The sequence below is a fragment of the Camponotus vicinus genome, unplaced genomic scaffold (genome assembly GCF_025532165.1).
Source record: "Camponotus vicinus isolate PSW18456_S1 unplaced genomic scaffold, iyCamVici1.0 SCAF_8, whole genome shotgun sequence".
In the NCBI taxonomy this organism is placed as follows: domain Eukaryota; kingdom Metazoa; phylum Arthropoda; class Insecta; order Hymenoptera; family Formicidae; genus Camponotus; species Camponotus vicinus.
In genome coordinates this window covers 5,511,390-5,526,593 of record NW_028141980.1, presented here as the reverse complement: position 1 = coordinate 5,526,593, position 15,204 = coordinate 5,511,390, and the positions used below count along the sequence as shown (strand labels likewise).

General features: G+C 34.8%; 1 pseudogene; it reads left to right on the top strand.

Moving 5' to 3' along the window:
• The first annotated feature begins 508 nt into the window (after nt 1-508).
• Nucleotides 509-2,555, top strand: LOC145976352 (uncharacterized; annotated as a pseudogene).
• The last annotated feature ends 12,649 nt before the right edge of the window (nt 2,556-15,204 follow it).

Below are 15,204 nucleotides of genomic sequence, written 5' to 3'. Positions count from 1 at the left end.
TTATTGTAATATAATCAGTACATACTTATTCAGATGCCTCATTTATTGTATCTCTAGTTAGCACAGGCATCCACAAATTATAACCATTAATTATAGTTACACACATATATATATATACGTGCATAGTAATAATAACAAATATATATATATATAAAGGAAAAGAAACAAAAAAAAGGGGAAATAATAATAAATAGATATACAAAAAACATAATACCATATAATTACGAACAAAATAAATATATATATATATATATATATTAAAAACAATGCTATAAAGATACCTATTATGTATTCAAATTTTTAAATATAGAATTTTTTTTTTGCATGGAAATATATACACTTATATATATATGTCTATACAATTATACTATAATCACAATATGCTAAGCGACAATTATTCACTATTAAATATCCATAAAATTGTATTGATCATTCAAGTAATCATATAACATAATATATATATATACTGCTACCACATATACTGAAATCATCATTATTTCAGACCACCATGACGCCTTTAGTCCTAATAACCTTCTTATGCGAAACCGCTGCTCTTATCGGATTCGATTGCAGAGGACAACACCTCAATATCACCGCTGTCTCTTTACTTGATGTTGGCGAATGTGACTTGAACATACGAAAACCCAATACCACCGATGTTCATATTCAACTATTGCAATTGTCCGACTACAGCTATACGGAAGTCATACAATGTAAAGTGGAAATATCCAGGAATATATACCATTGCGGCATGCATTCACATATCTCTGCTGTTCACAATGGAAGAGCCGATTATGTACACGAGACTGGATACACCCAATGTTTGAGAATGTTTCAAGACGGAACCATCAAACTCGGAGACAACAATCTTGTCGCCGGCATAAAAGCAAATCAGACGACCTATCGGAGTATCACTCTTGTAGGCCGTATACAAGTCGATGGATATTGCAAAGGAGCACAATACAATGATCCATATGGAACATGGGACGATGTAGTCGTCCAAGCAGCTGTAAAAATATCATTAAGATCTTCCTATGTTCCCATACAGTTAAACACTGGGAAGATCAAACTAAAATCTGGAACTATATGTGATCTCATTGACAGCTTTTGCCTAGACGCTGACGATGGGTATACTTATTGGAAACCAATACCCACTACTACTTGTAATTTCCAACAATACGATGTTCTTTACGAAGGACCTGCAAATAAAATTTCCGAAGATCACTCTGATGTCAACGCTCCAGTCATCTACAGCCTAGTAACACAAGAAATCACCTTCGCTTTAATGAAAACTACAGAATTGCCTCTATGCGGATACACTCTCTTACGCACCGAGCATCCGAAATTATTTATCCTGGAAGCAAAACCAGGAAATACCTTCGCTAATCGAGGAATCATCCCAGTCAACAATCTTGACATCTTTACATACATGAACTCCAAGTTCGTGTATATAGAAAAACACGTCAAACAACAGATGACTTCTCTTTACAATAATGTCATCTTGCAAAAATGTGAACTAGAAAGACAAGTGATTACCAATGCCTTGTCTTTCGCTACACTCCAACCAGATGAATTTGCCTATCGATTAATGAAAGGACCAGGATATATGGCTGTTACCACAGGAGAAGCTGTACAAGTAGTCAAATGTATCCCTGTTCAAGTAATGGTCAGAAAAACGGAGGAATGTTATGCTGAACTTCCTGTCACGGTGCGCAATCATTCTCTTTCTTACACCCAAGTCAAGAATCATCACCAAAATCGGTAACGAAAGAGAATGCAGTGTAGAACTTCCTACGCTGTACAGAATTGAGGATACATGGGTCCAACTCACCCCTAGTATTCAGGTTAGACAGCTGCCACCTCAACAGCTAAAACCTATGGCTGCTCTAACCTGGAGATACCTCACTCCGGGATCCTTAGCTACCAGTGGAATCTACTCCGAAAAGGACATAGAAAAGCTAAGAAATCATATTATGTTCCCAGCCGAAAAGCCAGCTTTACTCAATGCCGTTGCTAGAGGACTAACTGGCCACTCCATGAACACTGAAGGAATCTCAGTATATAATTTGCTGGATGAAAATTCTCTAAATAAAATTGTCGAAAGCACAGCCTCACGGATCTGGAAAGGATTCATAAACTTTGGATCAGCCACAGCAGGACTTGTCGGAATCTTCATGATCATCCGCTTAGTCAAGCTTGTTATCGACACAGTCATCCATGGATACGCTCTCCATACTGTATATGGTTGCAGCCTTCATTTAATCGGAGCCCTGTGGAGCTCTCTTGCAAACCTGCTACTCCATCTGGCACGAGAATCTTCTAAGAAATCTGGAGATGATAACCGAGACGATCAATCACCTGGCAGGGGAACGAACCTTCAAACCTCCAACATCGATCCCACTGCGCCTCCGGAAGTAATCACTCAACAACTTCCTCCAGCCAAACCTCCAAGGACGATGAGACCTTGCCACGAGGAAAACGCCAAAAACGTAAATATGCCTACATCATATACAAACTTAAGAGACCGCTTAAACACTTTAAATGAAGATATCTAATCTCCCTAGACCAAAATCCTCCGAAAACAAGTGGATTTTGTTCTTATTAGGGGGGAGGTGTTACGTCCCGCAACAAAAATTTTAAATATTACTTTGTAGTATAACATCAAGAATTTATCATCTTATATAATTTTTAAATATTACATATATTCACTATAAATTCATATCACTATATATATATATTATATATAATTTGCCGATATTCATATTATCTAGTTATCCTATATAACTAAAAAACTAGTAAACTACCAGTGCTAACCGAATAGCTGGATTTACAGAGATATGTTAATCGAATAAAATTAATATATTTCAACTTTATTCAGGAAAGAAATAGATTTGAAATCGTGTTATTAAAATTATTTTGAATAATGCAAACTGTGTTAAAAGCGTTCGCGACAAAATTCATATAAATCATTATATGAAAGTTAGCAGAAAATTTATCATTTCAAATATCTATTAATATATATATGTAACCAAAAATCTAGGAAAATATACTATATTACACCTGCAGTAATCATGCATGCAAAATAATTATACATTTTAAATTAATTACAGAAAAGTGAACATAACTGTTATATAAAACACTATAATAATTAATTCCTTTAGTCAAAAAGAAGACAATTTAAAATTCTATTTTTAAATTCAAGCAATTTATATTGTTAGAGCAAAAATATCGTAACGGAAAATACGTTCATATAAGTACCTATACTTACTACACTGTAAAACCCCATAAAATTCCCTTTACAATAATATACAGAAATATTTATGGACCAATCAAGCACCTCATAAAACATAACCCTTCTCCTGGAAATTATAAAATAATATTAGAAACAATTTATTTAAAGACTAAGTAAAAACACTTTTAATTATAAAATAATACTTACCTAAAATCTTTTAACGATTGATCTTATCGCCCTATACGGATCACTTCGATGGACGATGTAACTGGACTGCCGTAAGTGGGATGCGGCTATTGCAAATTTTGAAACCTGGAAGAAATATAATTAAATTAATATTTGGATGAATCGAGACATAACCTGTTGGCAAAAATGCCAACAAATATCCTGAAAGCAAGTCTAAACAGAAGGAATATTAATATAAAAGATTAATAAAAAAATTATCAATAATAAAAGAAAATTTATAAAATTAATTTTGTGCTCCAAAACAGTGTAAAAACATTTTGTAAAAATTACATTATTTAATTAGAACCAACATATCATAAGTATCTGCAAACGATGAAATTCATTTGTACAAGAGAAAAGTAACTCAAAGAATTTGTTGCTCGTTTTAAACTATTAAAAATCGACACTTTGTCGGCACAAAGCTTAAAATACTATATATACATATATTCACTATTAGAAAGTAATTTTTCTCAGAGTCTTGATATCTGAAAATTATAATAAAAGTATAAGAAGAGTTACTATAAGAATTATTGAGTAACCCATTTAAAATATAATTCATACTTACACACTTTTTATAACCCTATATATATATATATATATATATATATATATATCCTCTTCCTAACGATATAAGACAGTTCGTCATAAATAAGTAGCAAGAATTCCAAGTCCTAGCAGCTGAAAATAACAATCCAATAATATTTGGCCGTATGAAAAATTAACTTGACATAAAATACATAAAAACATTAATCTATACAAAATCTATTATCATTATAAAAAATTTTAGTTAATCAAAACTAATGTATTAATGTAATTAAAAAGGTATAATATTTTACAGATGTGTATAATCATATAGTAATGAAGAAAATCAAATAGTAAAATAAGTATGATAAATCAAATATTAATACACTCAATTTTAACAACAAATATATTAAATTAAATAATAACTACAAAAGGAAAAATTCAGTAAGAATAAAATTTTTATACATAACTCTTTCTGCATGCAGAATAATAAGTCACCCTATAAACATAGCCTCACTCGGTTGTCCACCGGGTGTCTCAGTATTTTCATCACCTAACGAACACGCTATACAGAAAAATAAAATATATTTATTAGTAAAATTTCCTTAGAAATACATTTCAACAATAACCTACACGTGAATTCATATTCAAAATACATTACTCAATTACAAATATAAAAATTCATATATATATATATATATAAACAAATATACTTACCGTATAGATGTTTTGCGTGGCAGCCCTATTGAATAATTAAAAGAGGCTCACTTCGTACACCCATTATCTACGGAAAACCCATAGGCTTGTGCCTTTCCAATTATATGTATATATATATACATATATAAAAACCTACATAAAGGAAAATCATATTTTAATAAATCGATTAATAGTAAATAATAACGCCAACAATACTTACTAAGCCTTCTCTAACATATAATAAAACATAATCGAATGGTTAAACCGATCGAGACTTATACGCGAGACCTCAATAGGTAGTACGTGAAAGTGAGAGAGACCGAACTATCGGTCGGCCCGCGCGAGCGAGAGAGACAGCGCTATACGTAATCCCGTATGCAAGAATTAATGAGAATTAAATCGCGAAACAAGCTCAGACCAACTTATCACCCTTGTTATTAATATATATATATATAATTATTAATAAAAATAACAAGGTGAGTTGGACACACAAAATTTGTAGTCATAAAAAACATGAAATATATTCTTATATACTTTAAGTATATATATATATATATATATATATATATATATATTATCCAAGGAATATCCGTTAGCTTAAGTGCTTTAATTATTCATACAAGCATATGTACTCTAGCTACCTAAATACAATAATTTTCTTTCTTTATTAACGACAAACCTAAAACTATAGGTAAATGCGAATAAAATATGATTTTATATGCGTGAATTAATAAGTCGGTCAGGCGGTCAAGGCTAAGGATGTGCGGTGCGTTATCTACTGACACGCGTCAATGTATCTTATCTCCCTTGATACTTACGGCGTTCATGCATTAGACTTCAGACCAAGGGGACTTAAAAATAATATTCTTTTAAAATCAAGGCGTGAAATAAATTTCGGACCGACCTTTTGCTTTGACCATTAACACGCATGGTTATTAATAAATATATATTGTAATATGTTTTACTAAGTTATTAAGTTGTAAATCGCAGGAGAATACGTTACACATATACATACGAAATTTAAAAGGCGAATTATAAGAACAATATAACCGACAATAAAACATAAATTTAACGACGTAAAAGATATGTCAAAATAAATTAAAAGGATTAGAACATAAAATTGAAATCCAACAAATGTACAATCTTATAAAATTTAGTAAAACATGGTTTAGTACGTACGAATAATCGAGCTAAATTATAAATCTTCTTATATGTGCCAAAGGCTAAGGCTAAGCCGAACGCAGTGCGTTATCGGTTGGCGTGTGCCAATAATCTTATCTTTCACTATGTCTCAACATACGCGCCCGAGTCTAGAGACAAAGAGGACTCGAGAATAATCGAATATTATAAGAAGCACTTTTTATTGCGAGCGCAATATTCATAAGATTATAAAATTGTTAAAAGAATATATATATATATATATATATATATATAATCATACGCCAAATGAGCCTGGATGTTTAATAAAAAATTAAGAAGTAATAAGGTTCAAATAAACTCTTATTTTTTTTGACATGAAAATATTAATACACACTAAATTATTATAAAATAAATTTTGATAAGACAATAAAAACTATAACTATAAAATCTTACAACCAATATATATGTATATGTATATATCCTACATAATAAGTAGCAGAGCTACATGAATTGTTGCAAGCAAAATTATTAAATCGTCCTATAAAATAATATAAGAATAAAATTATTCACCAAGAGATAAGCGATCCTCCGAGCTTCATTCAGTACAGTTGTACATGGGCTCATTTAGCGATAAGATAATAGACCCGGCACGACCGCCTGGTATTACGGCCATCCGCTACAACAGAATTAATTCGATATATCGAACCGTAATAATTAGAACACTTCTATACCACCTAATTATTATTAACAATTATTTAAAATTTATTATAAGCGGAATTTTAAGACAGCTTTTGAACGGAGCATGCTAGAAGAACCGTTCACATTTCTTTCGCATTTCCTAAAGGAGATTTAAGATTCTACATTAGAAAATGTATACAAATAACGAGAATTCTGGTAGCTAAAAACTATTGTAAAATTTTATAAATTAACAAACCAACGCACGGATAGCCCATTCCCCCTCCACGCAAAAGCGCAACTCCTACGTCACAACATGCGCCAAAAGGAAGAGCAGCTAGAGCAGCAAATAGCAGCCAAGCAACCTACGCTTAGAGCTCCCGTTCCCCTACCACTGACTCCTGGAACAAAGTAGGGATCAGAGGGTACCTCAGGAAGCGCAACTCAGTCTTCCGTGCATTTGACCCGACGCTCTTAAGACAACATCACCTAGCATCTGACCACCAGCTCTCTACAAGGAAGGAAGCATCTTAGAGCAGTCAAATATTGTACTCGAGTATACTTTTGTTACGTCCTATTTTAGCGTTTATTCAACGACTCTGCAGGGCTTACCGTGCATGGACGAACAAGGTTGTATCTCTCAATTTCTTTTTCAGGGCAACCTGCTAGGCCGGCTATACCCTGGGACGCCGAGAGATTCAGGATCTTGTTAACGCTTCTTTTTAGAGATAAATCAAGGTTGACAAATAAATAAATGGATTTGTATCATAATTTTCTATTTCTTTTTATTTCATTCCCTTATCCATATACATTAGATGCAGATATAATAATAAATTTTCCGTTGATATTAATGTTATATTAATTTTATAGGTCTACAATAGTATCGAGGAATTCCTCGCTGCTCAAATAGTCGAGGAGTTGATTTACCTCAAAGTCTGTAAAACTCTCGTCGCTCGGAGAGATGTCTATGGGCTCAAAATCTGCTTCTCCAAAAGCAAGCGGAGAAGAATTCGGGGTAAAAGGGCCTGAGAATGAGTCAGGAGTTCGTGGAGGGCTTGGCGGCGGTGAAGTCTGGACTTGTTGGTCCCTTGTCGCAGGGATTTCTCCGTTGCGCTCCCAGGCGCGGAGCAGTCCTAGCTGGATCCCGTTCGTAGGATTGTTTAAATCGACAATTGTTACGTCCCGCAACAAAATTTTTATTTTTATTTAAACACGCAAAAATTGCCTCTATAATATTTAAACTGTAGTTCCGCCTACGAATATATAAATCTTAATCCCACCGCGTAACATATTATTGTTAATATAATTAATGTTGTTAATTAAAATTCCATCACGCTATCTATTATCACCAATATTTCTTATTATAAAATCTCACTGCGCAATGTAATATCACCAATACTTATAGTACATCAATATCATTCCGCCGCGCGATATAATATTGTCAATATCTCCGAAAATAATCTTTCTCTGTTAAGAAGCTAGCTATACATAACATAACCTCACTTAGGAATGATAGAAATAATTTTAAGTCCTCACTTAGGAATGATAGAAATAATTTTAAGTATTTGCCCACATATAGTATCATCCGCATAAAAATTACCTACTTTACCGACAATAGGCAAAATCACCCACACAAAAGTTACCGACAGTCGATAAAATAAATTCCTACTTTACCGACAGAGTAAAAGTTACCGACAGAAAAGTTACCGACGGAAGGTAAAATAAATTCCTACTTTACCGACAGAGTAAAAGTTACCGACAGAAAAATTACCGACGGTCGATAAGGAAGTTTTCTACCTTACCGACAGAGTAAAAGTTACCGACAGAAAAATTACCGACGGTCGATAAGGAAGTTTTCTACCTTACCGACAGAGCAAAAATTACCGACAGAAAAATTACCGACGGTTGATAAGGAAGTTCTCTACCTTGCCGACAGAGCAAAAATTACCGACAGAAAAATTACCGACCTATGATAACACAGTTACCGACGTTACCGACTGAGGATAAGGTCATTTCCTACCTTACCGACAGTGAAGACTGTCCGTACCTACATTACCGACAGAGGGCAGCGCCATCTCTGGGGTAGCGATGATACTAACTTTACCGACATATAAGAGAATACCTCTTTCATTAATATGTAATCCTGATACACAAGAAATTTTACAAATCAAAAACCAAAAGACTTTATATACATATATATATATTTTTGAACACGTCTCGGCACCGACTACACGTATATCTAATTATTTCGGGGCCTAAATTATATCAAAAATCATTGATTCCAGATTAACTCGAAAAATACTATAAATAAAAATCTTATGACAATTTTCCCTTAAGGAGCATAAAAAGTCAGACCAACACATGTATACATAATTATGAAAACTCCAATACTACTAATTTTATAAACGAAGTTTTAAAATATAATTTTCCGTATGCGATATTATGAGTCATCATCACATTCCAAACTAAGACTATGGAATATTCCGCTCGAATATTATTGCACAACATTACGCAACATGATGAAATAATTAATTATCATTAAGTAACAAATGAATTTATTGTTATTAAGCGTATGCAATAATTTCCATTTATATATTAATCCACAAAAAATCCGTTCAAGAGAACATTGCGCAACATAACGAAATAATTAACTTATTGTTAAACATTAATATTAAGTACATGCAATAATTTTTATTCAAGAACCTAATAGATATAAATATTAAAAATAAAAGCAAAGAATAAAAATTGTTGCACCATTTACTGAAATAATTTATAGTCTTTATATACTTATATCCCACCGCATAAATACTTATGTTAAAATAATTGTAATTATAATAATTATGATGTCAGAATTTATTAACAATATTTAAAAGCATTTTCCATAATAATATATAGAGACAAAAATGAACTTTCGAACGGAGCATGCTAGAAACTCCGTTGACATTTCTACAGCTAGAGCTTAAAAACTACATTAGAAAATATATGCATGTAAAACTGCAAAGAAATTCTGATGGTCTAATAATTATTATAAAACTTATGTGTCAAAATACAATGCAACCAGTATAGCCGATTCTATACTGACCGCTCCGTCACCCCCACTCTAATTCTGAAGAGTCCCACCATCTACAAATTAAACTACGCCCAAGCTACGCCCAATTCCTGCGGCAACGCCCAGCAGCGCGCGCATCTTCCCCACGCTCGTGCCAGCGGCGCGCGCAACCAGCCCGGAGAAGGGAACCAATGAGCAACCGCGCCGCCCACGCCGAGGCGCGCGCATCTTCCGAGGCGCGCGCATCCGTCACGTCAGCGGGAGCCAATCCCAAATCATTGCGCAACAATCACGTCAGAGAAAACCAATCACCCGTTGACAACGCGGCACATCCCTCGAGGCGCACGCATCTTTCGAGGCGCGCGCAGCCAGAGGCAGAGGAGGGAACCAATCACTGCTCGACTCCCTCCACGGAGAAGCGCATCTCCTACTATTGGGACCGTGTGCAAAACTGGGACTGAGGACTATATAAACCCGTGCAGAGCGGTCCTCCTCGCATTTGGCCCAACGATATTTACAGTGATAACTTGGCATTTGGCCCAACGTTTTCAACACTTAACAACTACTGGCATTTTGCCCAACGATATTCACAGTGTTAATACTTATATCTCTGAGATTTTGTACGTGTATTCAGTTAATAAATTCAGTGACTATTGAACATTGAGTTTCTCAATCAAACTCCTGGACTGCAACCTCCATCCCGAACTGTCACTGAGGTAGACGGTATCCAGCGGAAGGAAGCAGCATCCACTCATCAGCCTAGTGAAGGGAAGCAGCCTTCACACACTAGGACATTTCAGACACTGGTAAATATCCGGCCACTTGTCATTAATCTAACCTTTAATTTCTACTAACAACTAAATTCAGTGAAACAGTGCGCGACAATTCGGGAACCTTACCTTTGATTACCCGTATTCCTTAATCCAGTTATTCAACTTAGTAAATATCATTTCCAATTGGAAAATTTATCTGGGACTTATCTCTTTGATAAGACGACGCGATAGACAGTGAGCGAGTGCGAAACTGCAGCGGCAGGTCGAACCCAAGTCTGGCTCGGTGGAAAAATAATTATCTTGAGGAATTTATTCCCATGATAGAGGTTGTTTCTCAACCTAGAGCTGGTGAGGCAATAGAAAAAATAAGCGGCCTCCTGTCAATCGACGTTTGAGTAGGCGAAAATACAGTTTTCGATTAATAGGCAATTATCTTGAGGGATTTATCCCAATGATAGAAGTTGACCTTTTGATCTTGGATTGAATTTAGCCTTAACTTCAAAATACGAGATACATCCCAGGATTTAGAGAAAATACACTGGCTTAGTTTATAACAATTTGAATTATTATCACTACTTGCAATTATAACCTAACCTTACGAGGTTAATACTAAGCCAGCCGTATGATAGGTGGATACCTTGTCAGCGTATCCAAACTCCTGATTTTTCCTCGAATCCTCTTTCGATTTTCAGAGAATCAAAATAAAATAAGAATTTATTGGAAACCAAGATAACACATTAACATTTCAAACAAATAAATTCTCGATAATCCTAATTTACAATCAGTTGGTAATTTTTCCAATAGTCATCAATCAAAACTTACCATCGGTCGATAACTTACCATCGATCGATAACTTACCATCGGTCGATAACTTACCATCAGTCGATAACTTACCATCGGTCGATAACTTACCATCGGTCGATAACTTACCATCGGTCGGTAAAACAGAAAGTGACGTTAATCATCGGTCGGTAAAACAGAAATCTAACTTACCATCGGTCGGTAAAACAGAAAGTGACGCTAACCATCGGTCGGTAAAACAGAAATCTAACTTACCATCGGTCGGTAAAACAGAAAGTGCCGCTAACCATCGGTCCGTAAAACAGAAACCTAACTTACCATCGGTCGATAAAACAGAAATCTACATTACCGACGGTCGGTAATTTTCGAGAGTCAAAGTTTACCATAGATCGATAATTTATAGTACTAATACAATTTATTCTTCTCAGACTATACTTTATCAGCAATTTCAACCGCTTCTTTGAATTTCAACGATCCCCTCACTCGAAGGATTTTCGAATAACCTCAATTTAATTAATTAATAAATACCACCATTTATCCAGCTTGTAAAAGATAGAAGAAAATAAGAAAGGAAATAAATAAAGAAAGAAAATAAATAAAGATTTTGCTTACAAATACATATATTTATTCTCACTCCCTCCTGAATCCTCTCTACAAGCACAATAGACCTTCAATCTCTCGGCGTCCCAGGGTATAGCCGGCCAAGCAGGTTGCCCTAAAACAAATTGAGAGATTAATTGCGTCCAACTGGGAAAGTAAGACTTCCAGACCAGTCCTGAGGAACTGGGGACGTAACACAATTATTGTCGATGCGTCGCTTGAGCTGTCTGAATGGATTGTTTCAGTGATGTCTTCCTCCTCAGCTTCCTCGCCAGCTGATATCGCTGGGCTATTGTCGTTGTCGCTGATTTCTGGGTTAAATTCGGGGGGCAAGGGGGCGAAGGACAGATCGAAGAGGGTATCTTCGCGATCGTTGGCGGCGTGTACAATATTAGGAGGGATATTATCCCTGTCTACAAATAATTGTCGTACAACGGAGGGACGATCTCGGAGCAATCGTTGTCTATATATTTGTCGGCGAGCTACGCCTGCGTTTCGCAGAGGGAGTTCGCGACGAGTTATGGGATCTGGACGTCGGGTGTTGACCATCTATTAATAAGAAAAAGGTTCGAAATCCGATATGATATAATATTTCAATTAATTTTCCCGAAAATTATTATTATTACTTACGATGTCGCAAGAAAAAAAAGGGGTCACCTGTCAAAAATGAAAGTATCGTGTGAATAATATGTCACACACACGCATATGCACAGTGAAAGAGAAAGTAGATAATTAAATAAGTTTATTTTATTTCTCTCTCTGGATACTAAATTGTGATTTGAAAATCATTAATAAATTTTCGTTGTTAATCATGCCTTTATATTTCAAATTGTGTGTATAGACATAAAGTAAGAAGAGGATTATAGGATATGTCATTGAAATGACAGTTTATCAATGCAGCTGGCTCAGTATATTATAAAATTTTCATATAAGCCTCAGCCAGTGTATCGTTACTAATCTCTGGGATGGATCTCGTATCTTGAAATCAAGGCTAGATTCAACCTGACGTGATTTACGTCAGGCAGCTCCAAAATTAAAGGACAACTTCCATCATCAGTGACGCAGCTTCAGGATAATTGTCAATTATCCTGAAGCTTAAGTTGTATCTTTGCCTAATCAAACGTCGATGTGACAGGAGGCCGCTAATTTTTTATTTGCCTCACCAGCACCAAGTCAAAAGGAAACCTCTATCATTGGAATATGTTCTTCAAGATAATTGCCTTTTCACTGTGCTTAAATTAGGTTTGTCCTGCTGAAGCAGGTTCTTACTAATTACTGTCAATCGAGTCGTCTTATCAAAGAGATAGGTCCCATGAAAGACTTCCAATTCGAAGTATGATTTAAATAAATGGTGTGTATGGATATGGGAATATGAATGGTTGAAGGTAAGAATTAAAAATATAGAAAATGACAGTCAAGTAGCATGCGACTGTGTAGGTTATTAATTATTAATAAGTACTAGGAAGCAAAGAAAATTTTAATTGGTTTAAGATGTGCTTACTAGATGATGAAGTTCTTGATGTGTAAGGATGACTGCTCTCCGTCGGAGACCGATTGCCTCGGCGAGGTCCCTGAAGAGAGGTCAGGAGCCGTTGAAGAATAACTGGCAGAAGACCGAAGTTGAATTTGAAATTCACTTTTATTTTAAAGTATTCTCGAGTACAATATTTGACGGCTCTAAGATGCTTCCTTCCTTGTAGAGAGCTGGTGGTCAGATGCTAGGTGATGTTGTCTCAAGAGCGTCGGGTCAAATGCACGGAAGACTGAGCTGCGCTCCCTGAGGTACCCTCTGATCCCTACTTTGTTCCAGGAGTCAGTGGTAGGGGAACGGGAGCTCTAAGCGTAGGTTGCTTGGCTGCTATTTGCTGCTCTAGCTGCCCTTCCTTTTGGCGCATGTTGTGACGTAGGAGTTGCGCTTTTGCGTGGAGGGGGAATGGGCTATCCGTGCGTTGGTTTGTTAATTTATAAAATTTTACAATAGTTTTTAGCTACCAGAATTCTCGTTATTTGTACACATTTTCTAATGTAGAATCTTAAATCTCCTTTAGGAAATGCGAAAGAAATGTGAACGGTTCTTCTAGCATGCTCCGTTCAAAAGCTGTCTTAAAATTCCGCTTATAATAAATTTTTTATAATTAGTAAATTCTGGTGTCATAAACTATTATAATTACAATCATTTTATAATACACATATAGATATATATATATATATGTGTGGATATATATATATATAGTCGCTTAACATAGAAGAAATAATTGTTAATAATAATTAGGTGGTATAGAAGTGTTCTAATTATTACGGTTCGATATATCGAATTAATTCTGTTGTAGCGGATGGCCGTAATACCAGGCGGTCGTGCCGGGTCTATTATCTTATCGCTAAATGAGCCCATGTACAACTGTACTGAATGAAGCTCGGAGGATCGCTTATCTCTTGGTGAATAATTTTATTCTTATATTATTTTATAGGACGATTTAATAATTTTGCTTGCAACAATTCATGTAGCTCTGCTACTTATTATGTAGGATATATACATATATATATATATTGGTTGTAAGATTTTATAGTTATAGTTTTTTATTGTCTTATCAAAATTTATTTTATAATAATTTAGTGTGTATTAATATTTTCATGTCAAAAAAAATAAGAGTTTATTTGAACCTTATTACTTCTTAATTTTTTATTAAACATCCAGGCTCATTTGGCGTATGATTATATATATATATATATATTCTTTTAACAATTTTATAATCTTATGTATATTGCGCTCGTAATAAAAAGTGCTTCTTATAATATTCGATTATTCTCGAGTCCTCTTTGTCTCTAGACTCGGGCGCGTATGTTGAGACATAGTGGAAGATAAGATTATTGGCACGCGCCAACCGATAACGCACTGCGTTCGGCTTAGCCTTAGCCTTTGGCACATATAAGAAGATTTATAATTTAGCTCGATTATTCGTACGTACTAAACCATGTTTTACTAAATTTTATAAGATTGTACATTTGTTGGATTTCAATTTTATGTTCTAATCCTTTTAATTTATTTTGACATATCTTTTACGTCGTTAAATTTATGTTTTATTGTCGGTTATATTGTTCTTATAATTCGCCTTTTAAATTTCGTATGTATATGTGTAACGTATTCTCCTACGATTTACAACTTAATAACTTAGTAAAACATATTACAATATATATTTATTAATAACCATGCGTGTTAATGGTCAAAGCAAAAGGTCTGTCCGAAATTTATTTCACGCCTTGATTTTAAAAGAATATTATTTCTAAGTCCCCTTGGTCTGAAGTCTAATGCATGAACGCCGTAAGTATCAAGGGAGATAAGATACATTGACGCGTGTCAGTAGATAACGCACCGCACATCCTTAGCCTTGACCGCCTGACCGACTTATTAATTCACGCATATAAAATCATATTTTATTCGCATTTACCTATAGTTTTAGGTTTGTCGTTAATAAAGAAAGAAAATTATTGTA